Consider the following 20832-nt stretch of genomic DNA (forward strand, 5'->3'; position numbering starts at 1 on the left):
AGAGCAAAAAAATGTCTATCATATTGACAAGTAGTATGAGACAGTAATCATACTGTCTCCCATAGACATGTCTCCCACAGTCACGTCTTACTGGGAAAGCAGGAGGAGAGGGGAGCAGTGGGTGAGTGTGAGGGACAGAGATGTTTATTTATCTTAAATGATACTAAAACTCAGAACTAGGGCAGACACAGCCCAGTAAGAGGAAGAATGTGAGTGCCTAGAGGAGATCATACTACAGGATTCTGCTTAGGTAGTGACTTGGTTATCCGTAGATTGCCGCAATGACCTGCTGCTCTTTACATGAGTTAAATACAAGATGAGAAGATGTAGGCAGTGAATGAAGGAAGTCTGTAAATAAAAGTGAAGTAGGGACCTGTCATAGAAATCCAGAAAATGCTTTCCCGCCAGGTCTTCAGTCTAACCAGCTCCAATCAATACAGCTGCTTATGTGTCAGGGAAGGAATGTAGGCCATGTCCCTATTCAGACTTCAATTCAGTGATAGACTTTGATCAGTATAGTTGCAGAAGATTGGATGAAGGACACAGGCATTTTGGGGACACTTATAACTCTAGTTTAATTCTTCAAAACTGTATCAGTTGTTCAGGTGGCATGACTCTACTTGCATAGAGAATGTTGCTTGAGATTCCATATTTCTCTTTGCTGCTTTTGTAATAACTCTGGAAAGAGAGGGACTTGATTAAAGGGAATACATGGATGGCACAATGTTACTTTGTTAGCAGATCTGAAGCGAGGCAGTATTCACCATGGGGTGTGTAGCATGTATCATGTAAAATAATCATAGTTTAGCACACCATTCTGGTAGAGTGGGAGTTTGAAGGCCAATTAGACAGAATAATTTTTTTCTAATGTGTCAAAATAATGCAAGTAGTTGCACTAAATAAATTCCTGCTGGTGCACTGCTTTGAAAATGGAATGATTAATAGCCTTCAGTATTATTCTCACTTAGTTTGAGACACAGTGGACTAATATAGATCTCCAGAAAAAAATACTTTTCTATATGCATATTATAAGTCTCTTTTATTTAAGTGCTTTCTTGGTGTTTAGTACACACCCCCCAAGTTACCTTATTTTTTCCATTTTCAAATTTAACATGAAATCACAGGTCCTACAACTGGGCATAGGTTTGGATAGTAAAACCTATAATAATTTTTCACACATAGAAATAGCAACCAATATGGTTACCACCAATGAAATGCTCACAAAAATTTGAACAAAGTCAGGTTTTATAGAAATACCCAATTGTTTTTAACTGTAATATTTGCTCCATGACTCTCAAACAAGAAGTAACATTATGAAAGATGAAGTAGCGATATGGTTTAGCAGTTAAAGCTTGCCACACAGCCTTAGGAAGCAAAAATCGAGGGTCCTTAGAGCAAGCTCGAATTGAATAAAAGACTCTGTCTCAAAAGGATAAGGGGGAAGAGAAATAAAAAATTCCCACTATCAGCCTTGTACATCTACCCAAACAAGCATACAAGTGTGTTGGGGCCCCAAAGCCCCTGGCATCTCAGTCTCTACCTTGTCCCTGGGCCATCATCTATTAACTAACACTCATTTGTTTCTTCTACTATCTTGCTTCTGTTCCCATAGTTCACTAAAGACACTTTACGACAGGGACAATCGGGACATTTTACAGTTGGGCTCTCGGGAAATTTTATAATAGGGGGTTCTCCAGACATTTTACAATGGGGATATTCCTTTGATGTCAATGTGTGATAACTGGTAACCAGTTTGGCCTGTGCACCTGATCAAATGGTTTTCAGCTTTATAAACCCTCCATTTCCCTAGAGTAAACTGAGAATTGAACAGAATTTTTGTCTTGCCTCCTTCCTTTGAGTCTCTTGACCCCAAATTTGTCGTTGTTGATCCCTTCCCTCAAGAACCCTGTTGTTTAAGTCCTGCAGGTTGGAGCACAAGTGTACATGCACACACATGCATGTGAGGGCAAACACATACAAACATGCATACACATGTGTGTGCATTCCACATACTTGTACACATTAAGAGAAGAAAATAATTTTTCAATGAAAAATAAATTAAAAATTGAATATCAGTGTCAAAAAAAACATAACATTAAACAGACAAATATACTGAGTGGGCAGTATTGATATATTTAAGTGCACACACATGTGCATGTACATGTGTGTGTGTGTGTGTGTGTGTGTGTGTGTGTATAAATATGCATGCTAGTACTGGGGGATCCCGGATGAAGGCATAAAGCATCAGATCTCCTGGTGCTGGAATAGAGTTGGTTGCAACTGCCTGACTTGTGTTAGTTACCTTCCCATCACGGTGACAAAGTTCCGGAATGAGCTTTAAACAGGAGAAAGCTTTATATTAATAGTCGTTTACAGTGTTTTGTTTGATCTTTCTAAGATCGGCTGGGTCTACTGGTTCAAGCCTGAAGCAATGGGAAACAGAACGTTCCAGTAAATGGATGGTGTGGGTGTTACAAAGTTATGCTCACTGACCGATTGCCTACAACAAGATCCTGCATTCTAATAGCAATCCAGACGTAAAACCATCAGTCCTGTAACCTGGCTATGCGCTGACCCTTTCATAACCCAGTGGCTTCCCAAGACTCCCGCCTGAAATGTAGGGGAGAATACTTCATATCCCAAGCACAACAGGAGGAGAGTTATACTGTGCTGTTTTGTGGTTTGGTTTGGGCTTATGATAATTTCTTCCTATAAGACCACGGTAGTTTCAAATACAGGATCCTTCCAACTCAGACTCCCACGTGCTAAGATTACAGGCATGGGCTCACACATGCTTTGTTTATCCCTTATAGTCTGTTAATTTAATAAGCCTGAACTTTCTTACATACTGCTATATGAAATGCTTTGCTTGAATACATATGCATTAGTCACTTATTTTCAGCACCTTCGCACTACAAAAAAAATATGAAAGTAGAATATAAACAAACAGATATCGATTTTTGCTAATCATGCTTTGGCTTTAGTATGTCCCCCGAAGAGTGTATATTGATATTTCAATCCTCAGTACATCAGTGTTAGAAGGTAGGCCTTTAGGAAAGTAATTAGGCTGGTAGTTCTTGCCCTCACAGATGCATTAGTGCTTCTGTGAGGGTTTCTTACCTCAAGTCTGAGGTCTTCATGGGAGATCAAAATCAGTCTCCCTTCGTCCACCTCTGCTTCTCTCTGAACCTCAGTCTCTGTCTTGCCATCCCCTGCTCTCCCTCTTCCTCTCCCTCTCCCTCTCCCTCTCCCTCTCTCCCTCTCCCTCTCCCTCTCCCTCTCTCCCTCTCCCTCTCCCTCTCTCCCTCTCCCTCTCCCTCTCCCTCTCCCTCTCTCCCTCTCCCTCTCCCTCTCCCTCTCCCTCCCCCTCTCCCTCCCCTTCCCCTCTCCCCCTCCCCCTCCCCCCCCTCTCTCTCTCTCCTCCAGTTCTGTTCTGTCTATCTCTCACTCTTCTTCATATCCCAAGCATAACAGGAATGGAATTATACTGTGTAGTTTTGTGGTTTTGTTTGGATTTTTGATAATTTCTTCCTATTAAGACCAGGGTAGTTTCAAATACAGGGTCAGTCCAACTCAGACTCCTAAGTGCTAAGATTACAGGCATGGGCTCATACATGCTTTGTATTTCTTCTATATCTCATATTTCTTGGTCTTTTAAAGCATAACCCAATTGATTTCTGTTCTCTATACAATTAATTTTGTGTATTTCCCTCAGAAGAAAATCTGCAAATGTAATAAGCCAGAATGCAGATTAATAGTCTCATTTCCAAGTTATTTCTCAGGAAGCTGGAGTTTTGACATGTCAACTAAATATTAAAAAGCAACCTGTGGATAATAAATTACATTTTATTTAGCATTTCGAATGAAGAAATATAATGGAAATATGCCCTACTCACTTAGAAATTGGTATTAGTAGCTTTGCATAGCCCCTAAAAACAAGTGATGTCCACTGGTACGAAGGAGGGCTCTCAGTGGGATACTGACCAAAGGCCTGCATTTTCTTGGCATAGTATGCTGTAAAAAAAAATTAAAATATAGACTAAAAAGGGTGCCCATAAAAAATACAAACATCTTATGATCTTATATGGCTGTCTTTGTCTTTTAAATTTTTCATATAAAACTGGATCATTGTAAAAAGTAAGCAATTTTTCATGTGAAAAATATAACAGTTAGAAACAAATTTTGAAGTTTATAAACATTTTTATAGTAAATGAACTACTGAGTATGTTTAACCTTTTTGATATTAGCCCTATTTTCCTTATGATTTGACTTTGTATTATTACATCACAATGTGTTGGGTCTCATCACGGCCATAGGAAGGACAGCAACACAAAGACAATTGAATAACAAGATGGCAATATGCACATACCCATATAAACGACTCATTCACTTAGTAATATAGTCCTTTTAGCAAGTAATGCAAGCTTACGTGATTAATTATTAATTGACAAAGAAAAAAATAAGAAAAATAAACATCCTTATTCTGCTTTTATTATATATGGATTATGTGGTATGCCCTTATTTTAAATATTTATGTTGTCATTTTATATGTTAGTATTAATTTAACTACTCTTGACACTTTTCAAGCAAGGCAAAGTAGGTTATTTTTTAGTAATGACATTAGAACTTCTTGTCTCACTGTTACATAATTTATTATCCAATCATTTCTCTCAATATCTTAAAATACACTCAAGATTTGGAGGTAGAATTTGCTTTCTTGAATACTGAAATGTTTAACTTACAAATAATTAAAAGCATTTAAATGGGTAATATTTCTTATATCGCATACTCAAATTGTGGACAAAGTTAAGATAAAATTTCGGTGTTTACCTGCATTTTGGGCTGTAAGAGAAAGTTTTGCAGATACAGTAAACATAACGTAATGGAGTGAATTTACCACATGTACCTACAGTAATGGGTTCATGAATAATCAGTTAATGGTTCTACTTTAAATGTAAAAGGCTCAGAACTTGCAGATAGTATAATACCAGTAGATACAACACACATCAATCTTTTGATCTACTAAAGCAACTGCCACTGCATCATGTTAGACGAGGACGGGGTAAGTGCGGATGAGCAGAGACGGAGGGCATGTTGTGGACTTCCTGAACACTGCCAGTCATCAATAAATGAGAGCATCTCCCCGCCGAGGTCTCAGCTGCCTCGGCAGAATCAGCACTGTGGCGACAGCGGAGGAAGGGCGGTGCCCCTGTTTTTAATCATTAGATTTTAAATATATCTGTCCTGCTGTTAACTTTAAATGTACACGATTTACTACATAATTGGCAATGGTGATATTTTATATGATGTTATTCACAGAAATGGTTGTACTCTATGTGATATATACTAACTTTTGGCATTTGGGTGTCAGACTGATGATAGCTTCATAAACCAAATTGAAATGTTATTCTTCTTTGTCTAGATCCTGAAATAGTTTATAAGGTGAACATCATATATTCTTATAGGTGAAAGCGTAGACTCTTCTTTCAGAATCATTTGGAGGATGTGTTTGGAGTATGTATATGTGTGCATATATATGATGAATTTATAGAAGATATTGTAATGAGCAGTTTAAAACCTAGCTTACCAAATGACATCACCTTCAAATTCTTGACTATTGAAGTCTAGTAAGGAAGAGATTCCCTTATATATAAAGTATAAAAATAAAAAAAAAAGAAATTAGCACTGAAAAAAATGTTTCGGATTTGTGCCCACACACCATCCAAATACTAGTTTTGTAAATGCTTTTTCTACAGAATGGGGCTATTTGCAATCAGTGATCACTCTTGGCTTTTGTTTTTAAATACTCCAGCTAAGATGGCTTCTTTCCTCATTGGTTTTTGGCAGATTGATGAAGCTAAAGTTTTACTGCATGTAGACGGCCTCTTCCCAGTTTTGTTTTGCCTGTTGCATGTTTGACAGAAACAGGACAATAATATCTGTGGATTCTTTGCATCGCCTCGGGTAAGATGGGATTTTATTTTTTCCTTTCTCTAATACTGATTATCTTTTATTTTATTTGGTTTTGCTTTAAGATGGTGTCTTTCATAGTTCATGCTGCCTTCAAACTCTTTACATCATCAAAGCTGGTCCTCCTGTCTCCTCACAAGCACTGTGATTTTTGGTGTATACCGCCACCTCTAACTTCTTGTTTCAATTAAAATGATGTCTTATAAAATTATTCACTGCAATTTATTTTCACATATATGTATCTATATGTTGGTAAGTTGCTCTTTTCTCTTTGAGATATTTGTCTTATGTGTATAAGTGTGTGCCTGAATGTATGTCTTTACATCATGAGAGTGCCATCTTAAAGCAAAACCAAATTTAAAAAAGTTGTACTCTTTCTCATTTTGAATCTGGTCTTATAGCAAATCCCATCAGTGATCCAGAGCATAAATTTCTCCCACCATCTCTACCTTAGTTATGATTTCCACTGCTCTGAAGAGACATCATGACCAAGGCAACTATTATAAGACCATTTAATTGGGGCTGGCTTACAAGTTCAGAGGTTCAGTTCATTTTCATCAAGGCAGGAGCATGACAGCATCCAGGCAGGCATGGTGCAGGAAGAACTGAGAGTTCAACATCTTCATCTGAAGGCCTCTAGGAGAAGAATGGCTTAGAAAGACGGTCTCATTGCTCACCCCTACAGTGACACACTTCCTCCAACAAGGCGATCCCTCCTAATAGTGCCACTCCCTGGGCCAAGCATATTCAAACCACCACAATCTCCACTACCAACCTTCCATTTCCTTCTTGTTCCTCTTCCTCGCCCACTTTTATGTGTGTCATGCAATCTTCTCCACCAGCAAACTCATGTTCAGAATGGGGCCTAGAGTGATGAAATGCACAGCCATGAATATACCCAGGCTGCAGAAGAGGCTTGCCTCTAATGTCCTCCACCGTGGGAAAAAGAAGGTCTGCTTGGACCCCAATGAGACCAAAGAAATTGACAACATCAATTCCTGTCATCAGATCAGGAAGCTGACCAAAGATGGTCTGATCATACAGAAGTCTTCTCAGGAGATATTGGGAATCTAAGAAGATTGACCACCATATGTATCACAGCCTGTACCTGAAGGTCAAAGGGAAGGTATTCAAAACAAGCAGATTGTCATGGAGCACATCCACAAGCTGAAGGCAGACAAGGCCTGCAAGAAGCTACAGGCTGACTGTGTTGAGGTTAGCAGGTCTAAGACCAAGGAAGCACAGAAGCGCAGGGAAGAGTGCCTCTAGGCCAAGAATGAAAAGCCTGTCCAAGGAGGAAGAGACCAAGAAATAACATTTAACCTCAAGTCTGTTCATAGTGGCCTGGCTGTGGCCTCACATGGATCACTCATTAAAATAAAACAAGCCTTTGTCCAAGCTCTTCTTTAAAAAAAAAAAAAAAAGAGAGAGATTCTTGTTTTATCTCTGATCAATAGCTCAAGGGGGGTGTTCCCCATGCCTGGCCCTGTGGTTTTTGTTAGATAGAGCATGGTTCTTAGAGGTGGGGTATACCATCACCTTAAGTGAAGTAACTGTTGAAAAAAAAAGAAAGAAAAGAAAAGAATGTACACACATAAGTGTATGAAGTATGAACACATACATATACATTGTATATTTTAAGTAAGCTTGTAAAATGATGTGTCCCTGTGTCTTCTTAAAGTCCCTTAGTGTTATTTAACTCTACTTCACCCTCCCTAGTACAAATCTAGTACAAATCTCCATTATCCATTTCAAAGCAACTGTATTCTACTATGCCCTCTCTTTAGCGCCTCCTTCCCATGGTCTCTTTCTATTTTCCTGACTTTGTTGTTGTTGTTGTTGTTGTTTTGTTGTTGTTGTTACTTCAGGTTATATAATCACATCTAAAGATTCAAAGCTAAGATCCACAAATAAAAGGGAACATGTGGCATTTGTGTTTCTGTACTGAGATTACCTCACTTAGGATAGTATATTCCAGTTCTATCCACTTATATTGCATCATTTCAATTTTCTTTAGTATTCAATTGTGAATAGGTGTGGTGATAGTTTGAAAGAAAATGACCCTGATAGGCTCACAAGAAGTGGAACTATTAGGAAGTGTGACCTCGTTGGAGAAGGTGTGGCCTTGTTGGAGGAAATGAGTCACCTAGGAGGAGCTTTGAAAAGCTCAAGCCAGGTCTAGTGGCTCACTGTCTCTTCCTGTGGCCTACAGATACAGATGTAGAATTCTTAAGCTACCTCTCAAACACTGTGTTTGCCTGAATTCAACCATTCCTGCTGTGATGATAATAAACTAAGCCTCTGAATTGTAAGCCAACCGCAATTAAGTGTTTTCCTTTGTAAGAGTTGCCCTGGTCATGGTGTCTCTTCACAGCAAGAGAAACCCTAACTAAAGCCAGTACAATATTTCATTTTCTATTCATCACTTGAATGACCTTTAAGTTGTTTTGATTCCCAGTTATCATGAACAAAGTGATGAAGACTGATAAATTTTCTATAAAGTAGAATATCAAAGATCTTTTGTATATACTCTGCATCTTCAATTGCTAAGGATGTTGTAACAGGTGGGGGTCATTACAAAGGGTACCACCTTGTCAAAATGCAAAGAATAAGTGATTTAGGGGTATCCAACTCCAGCTGATATATCTGCAATGCCTCCCTCACACTTAAAACTCAGGGAAAAGAGTCTATGGGGGTAGAAAGATAATAGAAGCCATAAGCCCATAATGTCTGCTAGTAGACAGTATCTCTTAAACAGAACAGGAGAAATGCACCCATGAAATTGCAATTATTTGGTTACCTGAACTAGACTGGCACAATGATAACAACCAGTTGATAAACCAACACTAGCACAGACATTCCCCAAGGCTTTACCCTATATAAAGAGCTACAGGTGGCCAATGGCTACTGAGAAGGCTAAATAAGTTTCTCTACAAATGAGCTACCGCATAGGTTTTCCAATCCCAAGTAGTCAGTCCTGGGCATATATATATATATATATATATATATATATATATATACAAGCAATGATAAATGCACTCAATGATTGTATGTTGTAGAAATTATTTAATTCCAACCGGGAGTTTCTACCATGCCTTTGGCCCTTTAGTTTTGAGATAAAAGACACACACAGCCTTTATATTTATAATAAGCCTTAAACAGCATAAGAGCTGGGTGAACTCCTACCCTCCATGTTGTTAGAATCTACTTTCCTATCAATAATCCTGAGTTATTTCTTACTACTTACTATGTTTCATCTAGACTGTTCTTAACTCCAATGGGCCAGCCCTCAGGGCCATATTTTTATGGCTCCTTATGCACCTTCTGCTTCTCATGGTTCTCCTTCAAATCCTATCTCCAGAAACCTACACTCCACCTATGTCTCTTCTGTTCAGCTATTGGATGTTACCTAATACCTGCAGAGATTCCCCTTAGAGAAGGTATAGGTATATTTCATTTTTTGCATCTTTAATGCTAATAATTCCATGTTCTTCAATTTTCATTGTGTTTACTAATTTTGTTTCTGAAGCCCTAATGTTTAAACTCTCTAATTTAGACTTACCACTTCATATTAAAATCGTACAAGTTATCTAAATATTTAATTTAACATTAACTTTGGAACATAGACTTCCATTAAGTTTCTGAAATGAAAGTTTTGATGTGATACTTTATGTTGTCACGGTGAAATGGTTTTCTCTTTTGATCATACCAAATATCTGGTTTATAAGCAAAATTAGCTCTGTTCTGGACAGACCAGTCTCTACATCTGCTGTACAGGAGTTACACGAAGACTTCCCTTTGTTTGTCATTTGGCTCAGATTTCTCCCTTTTCTAGAAGTAATGCTTTAGTGAATCCTTCACTTTAGTAAAACCCATCCTCCAATCAGCCTCTCATTCTCTTATGCATGCAGGCTGCTGAGAGGGCTTTTCTTGTTTGTGTGCATATGATTGCAGGACCGACCACTTGACCACTTGGCACTTGGTGTTGGGTGACCTGTTTGGAATCTCATCCTTGGCAGAGGTCAATGCTTCCTTTCTCAGGCAGGTGTCAGTTGCCTGAAGGTCTTTGTCTAGAGTTGAGACTCCATGAGCATTCCATCAGCATAATCCCCAAAGATGGGGAAGAAAGTTTGTAAGAGACAGAGTATCAGTATGTCTGCTGTGAAGCATTCTTTTACAGAAATAGATGCACAAGCAAGACCTAAGCAAAGTCTATGCCAATGGGTCTTTCTTGAATGGTCCACATCTTCCCTTAATCAGTACTTGTTTGTCCCTCTTCCTCCCAGAATGTTTTATGTATTTCTATGCTTTAATCTTGGTTTAAACTTTATAATCAGTCAAATACCTCTCAACCATTTTTCTCTTGGATTTTTCTTGCTCAAAATGTAATGCTTTTTTTCTACCAAACTTCATATATGTGATATGATTATACATTTTCTTTCCAATAGCTTTCTTGCCTTTTTCTAATTGCTACTTTTACCTAACATGTAATTATTTCTGTGGTGGAAATATCATAGTGAATGTCTAAAGAGAGTACACTATTTACTTTAATGTTATTTTGGTTTTTTTTTTTTTTTTTTTTTTTGGAAATCTCCTTGCTTCCCAGTTGGGACAAACTTTTAATTTTTTATATTGACTTCTTATTTTCATATATCTTGAATGTCACTTATAAAGATAAAGTGAATAAAACTTTGTTATTAGTTTATAAATAAGAGTAAAGAGTTCTTTCTTTTCTCCGAATAAAAATTTGGCTGACTCTAAGGGTAATGAGTCAGACAACCAGCTTTCAGTTGGAATACACTTAAAACTCCAAAATTAGAAAGGATTTACATTGAGGTGCCAAAAGCTGAATTAGCTGCTTTTTATCTTTTCAGAGAATTCTATTGAGTTATTTAGAGCATTGTGCTCAGTTGGAGAATTCTGGGTGTACTCTCATACTAAGCTGCTCTGTGTGCGGAGGTTTGGAGCAGAGGTGTGGAGTGCCTATTGCTCCATAATACACGACATTTCCATGTTCAAATCTGAATTCCCCCCTCTTCCTCTTTTTGTCAGGATTGTATAATGAACTTCCACAGCTTGAGCTACCTGTTGGCATCCTTAGTTCACTTTTGTCTTCCATAAAGTTGGGGAAGCATTTAGTCTTCCTGCTGATACCTTGCGTTTCAGTCCTGCTTATGAAGGCAGTGTCAGTCATTTCTAATAATCCTCTTGGTTTTATTTTCTGGCATTGGTGGGTTTGAGCTCACGACCTTCATCTACGCTGTTGATTAAGCATGGCTAATGTACTGCCTCAGCTTTTTTGAAACCATAACCAAATATTTGACTGAAATGGTTTACGAACATTAATAATAAAATTCTAATAAGCATTATTAGACGATCCCAATATCATTATCCTTTCTGAACCTCACAGTAGACTGCAGTCCATTCAGTTTTTGCGGTCCTCAGATCTAATGCATTTAAAACACAGAGATGGCACTTCTAAAAGCATGGTTCCAAATGTATTACAATGTTTATAAAATAGTTATCTGGCTATCATGGACTACTTTGTGATTATTTATTGTGGGGAGACAAAGCAAAAATTAGAAGGCTTAGTATTATTAAGCAACAACAATAACAACATACAAACCCACCCTGTTTCAAATTAAAATTGTCTTTGTGAGGAGTTACCAGCTGGAATTAATGGTACGGTTTTCTTTGTAGAAGAAAAGAATGACAGCCGAATTTAAAAAGAAGTCACACCACACATTCATGAGAGAAGATTTTCTCCTTTGCAAATGTTCGTATTGTTCTCTGAATCTTTTTCCAATTATGGAGTTCAGAGAGCATGCACGGTGTAGAGAAAGATTTCCTGTCTTCACAGCATGTTCACCACAGTGGTATAGATTCAGGGTCACCAAACTGCAAATTAGACCTTAGACTTGAAAGCCTGTAAGATCTCTCTCCTCCATCTCTCCTTGTCCTTCCTTCTATCCTTCATTTTCCATACTATTGAAATAAAGGAAAGCAAATGGGTGGTTTTAATGTTTTAAGAACAAAATTAAACCATTAATTGAACATTCACGCTGACATTAATTCTTACATTGCAGCATGTCTGTGAATTTGACATTATTTGAAAAGCTAACTAAACACATATTAGTTTCCCTTTCTCCATTGGGCATGAAGTGCTATTGATGGATGGAGCAATATTTGGAATCCGTATCAGTAAGTTCTGACACACACATGCAGAGTTTTATTCTCTGTGCTTGCAAAAGAATTGTAAAGAGGCATGAAGCCTCACAGAACCTAATTGGCTATGTTATAATTGGGCCCTGGAGACAAATCAGCCCACTGCAGCTTCCAGTTTTTCTTTGGAGTACAACAAAACTTCACTCCTTTCTTACCAGTTTCATTCCTATTTGGTTTTAGCATCAACTTAAATTGTAAAGATGCTAGTACTAAAATATTTCTGAGGGAAATTTTACGTAAACTTCATGGGAAATGAAAGTACTTGGTACATCTGATCCTATTTAGTGAAGTTGTGTAATTTTTGGTGTTTGTGTTTGTCTAATTGACTAATTGACCAATTATGATATTATCCAATTAGTATTTAAAACACCTTGAATTGTGTAGGTATAGGAGTTGCAGGATTGGTAATTATAAAATCTTAATCCAAGATTATTTACATGAGTGAGCATAGGAGGCTGCGCTCACTGACTTGAGATGAAGTGGTTGTCTGAACAGGGCTTGGCACTTACTTTCTGGACATAGTGTTCCTACTGTTCAGTTTCCTCTAATGGCAAATGTTTAGACATTGTTTTATATATCATTCCTCACTCATTATAAGAAGAGTAAATGAGCTTGTGTCATGGTTTGTAGCATCTTTGTTAATGAGCTGGATTCTTTTTAGTTGCTCTCTCTTCCAAAATTCCACTTCTCCTTGTTCCTCTACCTAACGTGGAACTCATTTATGGTCATATTCTATGTTTTGTTTCTTTTTTTTTTTTTGTAATTAAATTGTTTTTGGCAATTTCTAAAATTCTGTTTTTCTCACTTTGTAAGAATTCTAATAATACAACTCATGATCTATTAGCTCTTCTGTATGCATTTTGTGGAGTGTGTGTGTGTGTGTGTGTGTGTGTGTGGATTGTGTGAACAGATGTGTGCAGGTGTGCAGAAGCCAGAGGAAAGTCTCAGTGTTCGATTATCAGTCTCCTTGTTCCTTTGAGACAGCAGGGTGTGTTGCTCAACTGTAACCTGGAGCTTACAGTTGTTAGAGGTGTTTGGTTGGTTGGTTGGTTGGTTGTTTGTGTATGTTTGTTTTTTTTTGCTAATGATCTCCTTGACTCTGCCAGTGTGACTGCTGTGTTACAGGAATGTCTGAAGCCATATCCAGCTTTGAAATAGGCTCTGGGTTCCAAGCTGTCTCATGTTTGTGCAGCAAGTGATGCTGACCACTGAGCCGTCCCTCCAGCTTTCTGTTCTATTCGTTCTTGTTCTCTACTATTTAAACTGGATTACCAAGGCTTGCATAGACTGCTGTTGAATTTATGCTTTAGTTATCTAGTTTTTAATTGTTTTGGACAGTATTGCTTTTAAGACAGGTGGTGAAAAATAGGAAAAAAATGTGGCTAACTTGCCACCAATAAATAAAATAAAAATTAGATTTTTATAAATCTGAGCACAGAGAAGAACCAATATTTATAGGAAATATTTTGTGTTTCAGGAGATGGTGAAAATAAACTTGCACTGTCTAGCTCTTCAAATATGGAAGTGATTAAACTCTTCTAAGTAAATTCAATAACGTTTGCAAGCTAGATGATTGGGTGGTTCAATAACCTGAAATGCCTGAAGTCAGGGGATGACACCATGTCCTCTGGAAACTTCTTAAATTTTATTACTTTCATAACACAAATCTACTCTAACTTTCTTAAGATTTGTTTGGGGTGTACTTGCATACAGCTACCAATTTCAGAGACACAGCATTTTGAAACGGTATCAGATCATGACCAAAACCAGAGCTATTTTCTCCTGAAAGCAGTCAAACAGTGGCTTGTTCATACTTTTCCCACCTGTCGCTACCTTCCTCTCTTAGTCCATAGTCTTTGCTTTCTGTTTGCAGCCTATTCTTATGCTGCCAGAGCCTCATCTTTCACCCACATACATCCTGCTGCTTTGCAGGTAACCATGACAATATTTCACAGCATTGAGGTTATGAGACATATAAAATGCTGCCATGCTGTCTTAAATTTATTAGCGAGCACACCTTTCCCAAAATATACACAAACAAATATCAAATTAAAGTCATATGACATTTTGAAAGTCTCTGAACACTGTACTCAATTGGCTTAATGAGTAGGAAGAAATCAGGATGCCTTTGCTAGGACTGAGTGAAAGCATATGACTCCTTTCTAACACAGAACTGGAATCTTAATCCTTTTCTAAGTTTATTTTAAAATTTCTTTAACATCTACCTCCTTAAGATTCATACTAGTAGAAATGTTTGGCAATTAAGAACAGCAACAAAGAGGAAAGTAGATATAGTTCCTTATTTGTAACTTAAAAGAAAAATGCAAGTACTTGTAAATTGCATAATAATTCTAATCAGAATCAATGATACAGCATGAAGATAGCAGTTAATGATTGAGAAGATTAAGATTCAATATGATATCTAAATTATACTGCATGTAGAAGAAGGTTTGCATATTTGGGTGTTTGAATGACTTCCATAATCTCAAGAGGATAAAACAGTTTGTGTAAGATGATACAACAACATTTTATTACCAATGCTAATTTTAGCATTTGAATAATACTCACTTACTCTACTATAAAACTCTTGGATATAATACTAAAATTCCCATTTTAGTATTATCAATAACCACAGTGGTAGTGATCACTGGGTCATCTTTTGGGGGATTTACAATATATCCATTAAGAGCACATGGTAACTCCTATTTACGGGTTCACATACTATCTCTTTCTTTCTTAGTCTGGCCTATCTGTGGAGCACCCATTCATTGAATTGTGATAAAATCATAAATCCTATTACAAATAAGTCTTTCATCATTTTACCATTAATGGAAGCACTTAGCTAAACACAGAATAAACAAAACGTATCAGACAGTATTCCAGACTTTCATGGATGTATAATTGAACTGGTTTTATTTATGTCTTATTGAGAACTTTCTGTAAACATTTCTTCTGTTACTAAAGTGATGAATATTTGAATATAAATATAGATGCACACTTTTCTAGATGTGCCCAGTGGATGAATATGACCAAGACCTAATTTTCAAGTAATGCATGCAATGCTCAGCCCATTCTTGGTCTTTCCTCTACCTTTGCTTATTTTATGCTCTATCTTAGTAACAGAGTCAGTGTTGAAGGCTGTTCCTTGTCCAATTACATTAGGGCAGTGGGAGGCCTGTGATTGGACAGGAAAAGGGAGGCGGAGCTAAGAGTTGCAGAGAGAGAGAGAGAGAGAGAGAGAGAGAGAGAGAGAGAGAGAGAGACAGAGAGAGAGAGAGAGAGAGTCAGTCTCAGAGGAGAGAGAGGAGAATGGAGGCCAACATGATGATTTCATAAGGTTAGAATAGGTTAGAATAAGTAGGATAAAGCTTTTATCATTACCAATTGTCCCTGAAATTACTGTATTAACATCTTGTAAATTGTGATTTTATTGATACATAAATCTGATTGGCTAACTACAAGCTTTAAGAGTCTTGATTTTACCGAGTTACTGGGTATTGTGATATGCAACCATGAGGTTGGAGGTTCTATGTGGTTATTGCTATGTGGGACAGAGCTGGTGGGACCCCGATGGGACATACTGTTGTAGCCCTCCGGTGCCAGTACTAGAGCAAGAACTTAGCTTAGAGGACCAGAAAGTTGGCGGGTTGAGAGAAGCAGGAGCACAGAAAGTTAGCAGGTTCATTTGTTAGTATTTCCTGCAACAAGTCAGTATCATGTCCACTCTTTTTTTTCTCATCACTGTATTATCTACAAGATTAAACTCATAAAAAAAGCAGCCTTTTTTTTTCAGCTTCTCACTTTTTTAGCACAAAAGTGGCCTACACTATGAGCATGACCACTAAAGCTACTTACAAGTTGTTGCTTTTGCAGTCTCATCTTTTATCAATATCGTTCCTCTACCAGACACTTCCCATTGTTTTTGTTTATCACTATTACAGGATTGGTTCAGGTAAAAATTGGCTCTTGAAATATTTTAAAATATTTAAAATTGTATCATTGATAATAAATAAAAGCACACATAGAATTAATAATGTCTAATGGTTGAAGAATTGTTCTGTGTACTGTGATCAGTGCCTTACACACATCACCTCAATCTCTGGGTTAGTTTCCTTTGCAGCTATAACAAACAACTACAGACCTCAGTGGCTTAAAATATAGAGAAGACAGAGATAAAGGAGAAATGAAGAACAATGAAGAGGTTAAGTAAGAAGGGTTCAAAGTAGATCCAAGTAAACATTGGCTTTACCAAATAATGGAAAGACAGACCATTGCCTGGATTTACATGTTGTCGGTGATGACACACAAAGCAGGGAGAGCACACAGTGAGTGAAACTTCTCAATGTCTGCGCTGCCGGGCTCAAAGTATTAGTCACAGTCACTTTCAATAGGATTGTGGTGTAGTGGCTATGGTAATCATTAACATGATGAGGACATATTATTCAAAGACAAAATAAGGCATAAAGTGGAAAGAAAACACCATTTAAAACATCTTTTAAAACCTTTAGAAGGAAGAAGCCCAAAAGAAGCAGACAGACTGAATACAGAGGCAGTGCAGACACAACTGAAAAGCAGATAGAACACAGAAGGTAGTATAGACATAACAGAAAGCCAGACTAAATACAGAAGGCAGTGTATACACAACTGAAAAGTACTATCTCTGGAGACTGACCAAGGTCGCAGATGCTGTGAAAAAAAATTGAAAACTTGTGCCTTTAAAAACAATATCTTTAAGCTGGGTGTGGTGGCGCACACCTTTAATCCCAGCACTTGGGAGGCAGAGGCAGGCGGATTTCTGACTTCGAGGCCAGCCTGGTCTACAAAGTGAGTTCCAGGACAGCCAAGGCTACACAGAGAAACCCTGTCTCGAACAAAACAAAACAAAACAAAACAAAACAAAACAAAACAAAACAAACAAAAAGATATCTTTTAATTAAGAAGAAAAAAAAAGCAGGAGGGGGAGGAGGATGTGGGCTGAGACTGTAGCTTTAATTGTAGAACTTTTCTACCATGGCCAAGGCTTTGATCTCAGAACTGCAAACAAAGAAACATGGGACTGGAATTAGAAAGGGAAAACTATCTATGCAAATAACAACTAAAAATTCTAATGGTAGTACGGCTGCATTACTACATATACAGAGAAAAACATTCCCACCAGCCACCAGTGCCATTTGACAATTCATGTATCAAATTCCAAGGACGAGACAGCAATTCTAGGCTTTTATAAACCTGCTAACATTGTCTCAAGACACATAAAACAAAAGCATGTAGAACTAATGCATATAGGGTATGTGAGACTAACACATATATCACTAACAGAAGAGAGAAAAATCAGTAGGGGTGGAGAAGATTTATATATTAGTGATAAAATAGATCTGGTTGACATATTAATATATATATCACATCCACTCTAGAGAATTCACATTGTTTTCAAGCTCACACAAATTATATAACAAAATTGACCATGTTCTCAGGTAAGCAAATATTCAAAGGAACTGAAATAACTCTAATACTCTGATCATAGAGCTGTGGACAAAAAGAAAATCCCCATAGATATATGGATTAAGCAATGACATAAAAATTTGTATCAAAGCAAAAATTCATAACTAAAATTTTGAAACTATTCTTAACAATAATAATGAAAAACTGCATGTCAAATCATATAGCATATGACAGGTGGCACATTTAGTGAAAAATTTATAAAGGGAAAATAAAGAGTGAACAAGCAATAACCTGGCATTAGCTCAAGAAGTGGGTAAGACACAGAGCTGTGATTCTAAATGGGATTTCTCATTAAAAGGAATCAGAAGGCTTACCCTTTTAGGAGAGTTCAATTCCTACCTTAGGACAGGAATCGTGCAGGGGAAACCTGAGCTATCCTGCTGTGCCTGGAGGTAATAAGGATGCCAAAGCCCCTGGGATTCCAACGCGTGATTTGAAGATGTTTGGGGATGATAACCTTGTATGACAAATTCCCTGTGCAGCCTTATTGATGAGACAGAGACAGAAAGAAGCTCTGCGGACTATGAAAAAGCTTATGGTTGAAGGGGTGCTGATTCATAAATGGAGAAAGAAAAATAACCCAGTTTGGAGCTCACAGACTTAATAACTAATGCAGGAAAACATCATTGACTGGTGCCAAGCCATTTCATAAAAAGGGCTGGGGAAGAAAACAGATGCTAGTCTCTAAACTTTATCCACAGATAACTTATCAGTTACAAAGTGGTAGGTTTTTACATTGAAATAATCAGATTGTCACTGTTTTAAACAAGTGATCAAATTTAGTCTGACCAAATGTTAAACCATATGATACTGTGTACCTAAAACTTTGAATAAGAAGTATACAACACAGCCTGAGAAGTTTCCTTACCAGGAAATGTCTAATTTGAATCTAATTGTGTGGAAAGCACAAAGACAAATACAAAATGAGGAAAATTCTGTTAGGATAGCTAACCCCGACTTCAATAAAACAATCAATATCATGAAAGGCAAAGATAACCTAGATTAAGAGAGACAAATGAGTCCAGACAGCCAACTACAGTGTGTCAGCTCTAACTGCATCTGGAAAAAATCAAGGAGCTGCAAAGATATTTTGAGAGTTAGGAAATTTTCATATTTTGACTCATAAAATTTTTCTTCATTTCCTTTCATGTAAAATGATCTGTGTGTGTGTGTGTGTGTGTGTGTGTGTGTGTGTGCGTGCGCGCGCGCACACACTTGCATGCATGCTGGTATAACTATGGCCAAATTGGCTTGCATCAACATAAATTAACTATGATGTAGCTCTGGATGTTAGAAATCTAACATGAATTTCATCTCGCTAAAACTGAAATATGAAAGGCTATGCTCCCTGCAGAATGTTCCCAGGAAAAACTTACCCCTGCCTCTTTCAGCTTTTAGAGGATGTTGACATTCTTGTCTCTGTGTCAATGTATCTATCTGTCTTCCCAGTTAACACTGCTGCATCCTGTTAATCACTATCCATTCCAAGCTTCCTCTGACCACAATCAGAGTACTGTTTTTCTCTCAAAAATCCAAGTGGTCCCTGCTGGCAATGGGCAAAGAGACACCTGGTTTGCAGTGGTGTTCGCATATGAGTGAGGGGCAGAGGAGATGGCAGTCCTGTGTTCATCCTAGTTTGATGGATGGCTTGGTGACCAAAGCTGCCTCATGCCTAGGACTTTGCAGCATGGGAGGACGACAGGCAGAGACTTGCAGACCACCATGCCACCCACAGACCTGCCCTCTAGCCCCTGGCACAGACAGAACACAGACACCCACTTGCTACCGTACCATTCAGCTCAGATGCAGGATGCCACACAGGGGCTCTCCAGCTGCGTGGCCAGCCTGTAGCACCATAAAGTGTGAATATACGGTAGTCAGATGGGAGAGAAAGAGAGTAGAACAGTGTGAGCACTGTGGGGAGAGATGGACTAAAGCTCAAAGATGGAGAGGAGTAGCCTGCTGGGAATGGTCAGCCATGGCATCTGGATCCATGGTGAGGTCCCATCTGGTGCTGCAGCTGAGGTCCTTTAGCTTGGGAGAGCTATCCCTGTCTCTCACTAGCAGGAGCACTCAGGAGAGCAGCTCCTGAACCTTGCCTGGACAACACAGGGTGGCAGGGTTGCAGTTGAGCCTGCCCCAGTGGCAAGAGTATGGGAGAGCTGGTCCCACCACTCATCTGCCATGAGGTGGTGTGGGTGTACAGGGGATGCCTTCCCTCCCTTGCTTCTCACCACCTGTGACAGTCCAGAGAACTGGCCTGTGTCCCTTGCCAACTGCAGCTCTCAGGAAAGCAGGACCTCATCTAGGCAGCACAGTAGGGGGTTGAGCCCCTGGTTGAGGGGGCACAAGTGAGCCAGCCCTGAGGGTATGAGAGCAGGAAAGCTGGCTCAGCCCCTCACGGGCAGCAGCACTTGGGAGAGTGGGCCCTGAGTCTTGACTGAGCAGCAGACTGAAGCTGGCTCTAGAAGCCAGGGTACAGATGAGGACCCCAAAGACAAGAGAGCAGGGAAAGCTTACCCTGCCTCTTGGTGATGGACATTAGGTGGTCTGGCTGGAGCAGTGCTGGAGGGCTTGTCCTGGTGGACCTCATAAGGGAGAGTCAATGTGCTGACCAGCTCAGCTACCACTAGATCCATCAGAGTTGGCTCATCCCAAAATTTATAGCATCTGTGAACAGTTGGGAAGCATAAATAGGGCCAGTGCTGCTGATCCAAAGCTGCAGGATCTCCAGGACACACAGCAACAGCAGAATAATAGGAAGAATTCCTGATGAGGATAGAACATTGATGGTGTCACAGAAGCCAGAGATCCTGAACCAGACCAATGACTCATTGCAGTGAGCCTTTGCAAATGAAGATGTATGGACAGAGGGATATACTGTGGACACACTGTGACACGCTACAGCTTCCCCGATGGGATGATGAGATGTTTTCTATGTTTCGTTTTTGTTGTTGTTGTTTGTGTGCTAGTGTTTTATTTTGGGTGGGACTTTGTGAGGACAAAGGGCAGATATGAGGCGACAGGGAGATGAGCGGGATTCAGATGTATGACAAAAAAGACACAAAGAATCAATAAATTTTTTAAAAAAAGAAAGAAAAATCTAAGTGGTTACATTGGGTTCACTCAACTAAT

The 20832-nt window shown here is 38.6% G+C and overlaps 1 long non-coding RNA gene across 1 annotated transcript; it reads right to left on the bottom strand.

Annotated features, from left to right (window-relative positions):
• Positions 1-553: 553 nt before the first annotated feature.
• Positions 554-20392, bottom strand: 4930519H02Rik (RIKEN cDNA 4930519H02 gene). Its single transcript, NR_045974.1, has 6 exons — positions 20218-20392; positions 11601-11955; positions 6746-6835; positions 6502-6606; positions 3897-4014; positions 554-678 (listed from the first exon to the last, which is right to left on the bottom strand). It is a non-coding gene; the product is annotated as an RIKEN cDNA 4930519H02 gene (long non-coding RNA).
• Between the last annotated feature and the right edge of the window lie 440 nt (positions 20393-20832).

This window comes from Mus musculus, chromosome 5, assembly GCF_000001635.26.
Source record: "Mus musculus strain C57BL/6J chromosome 5, GRCm38.p6 C57BL/6J".
NCBI classification, from domain to species: Eukaryota; Metazoa; Chordata; class Mammalia; order Rodentia; family Muridae; genus Mus; species Mus musculus.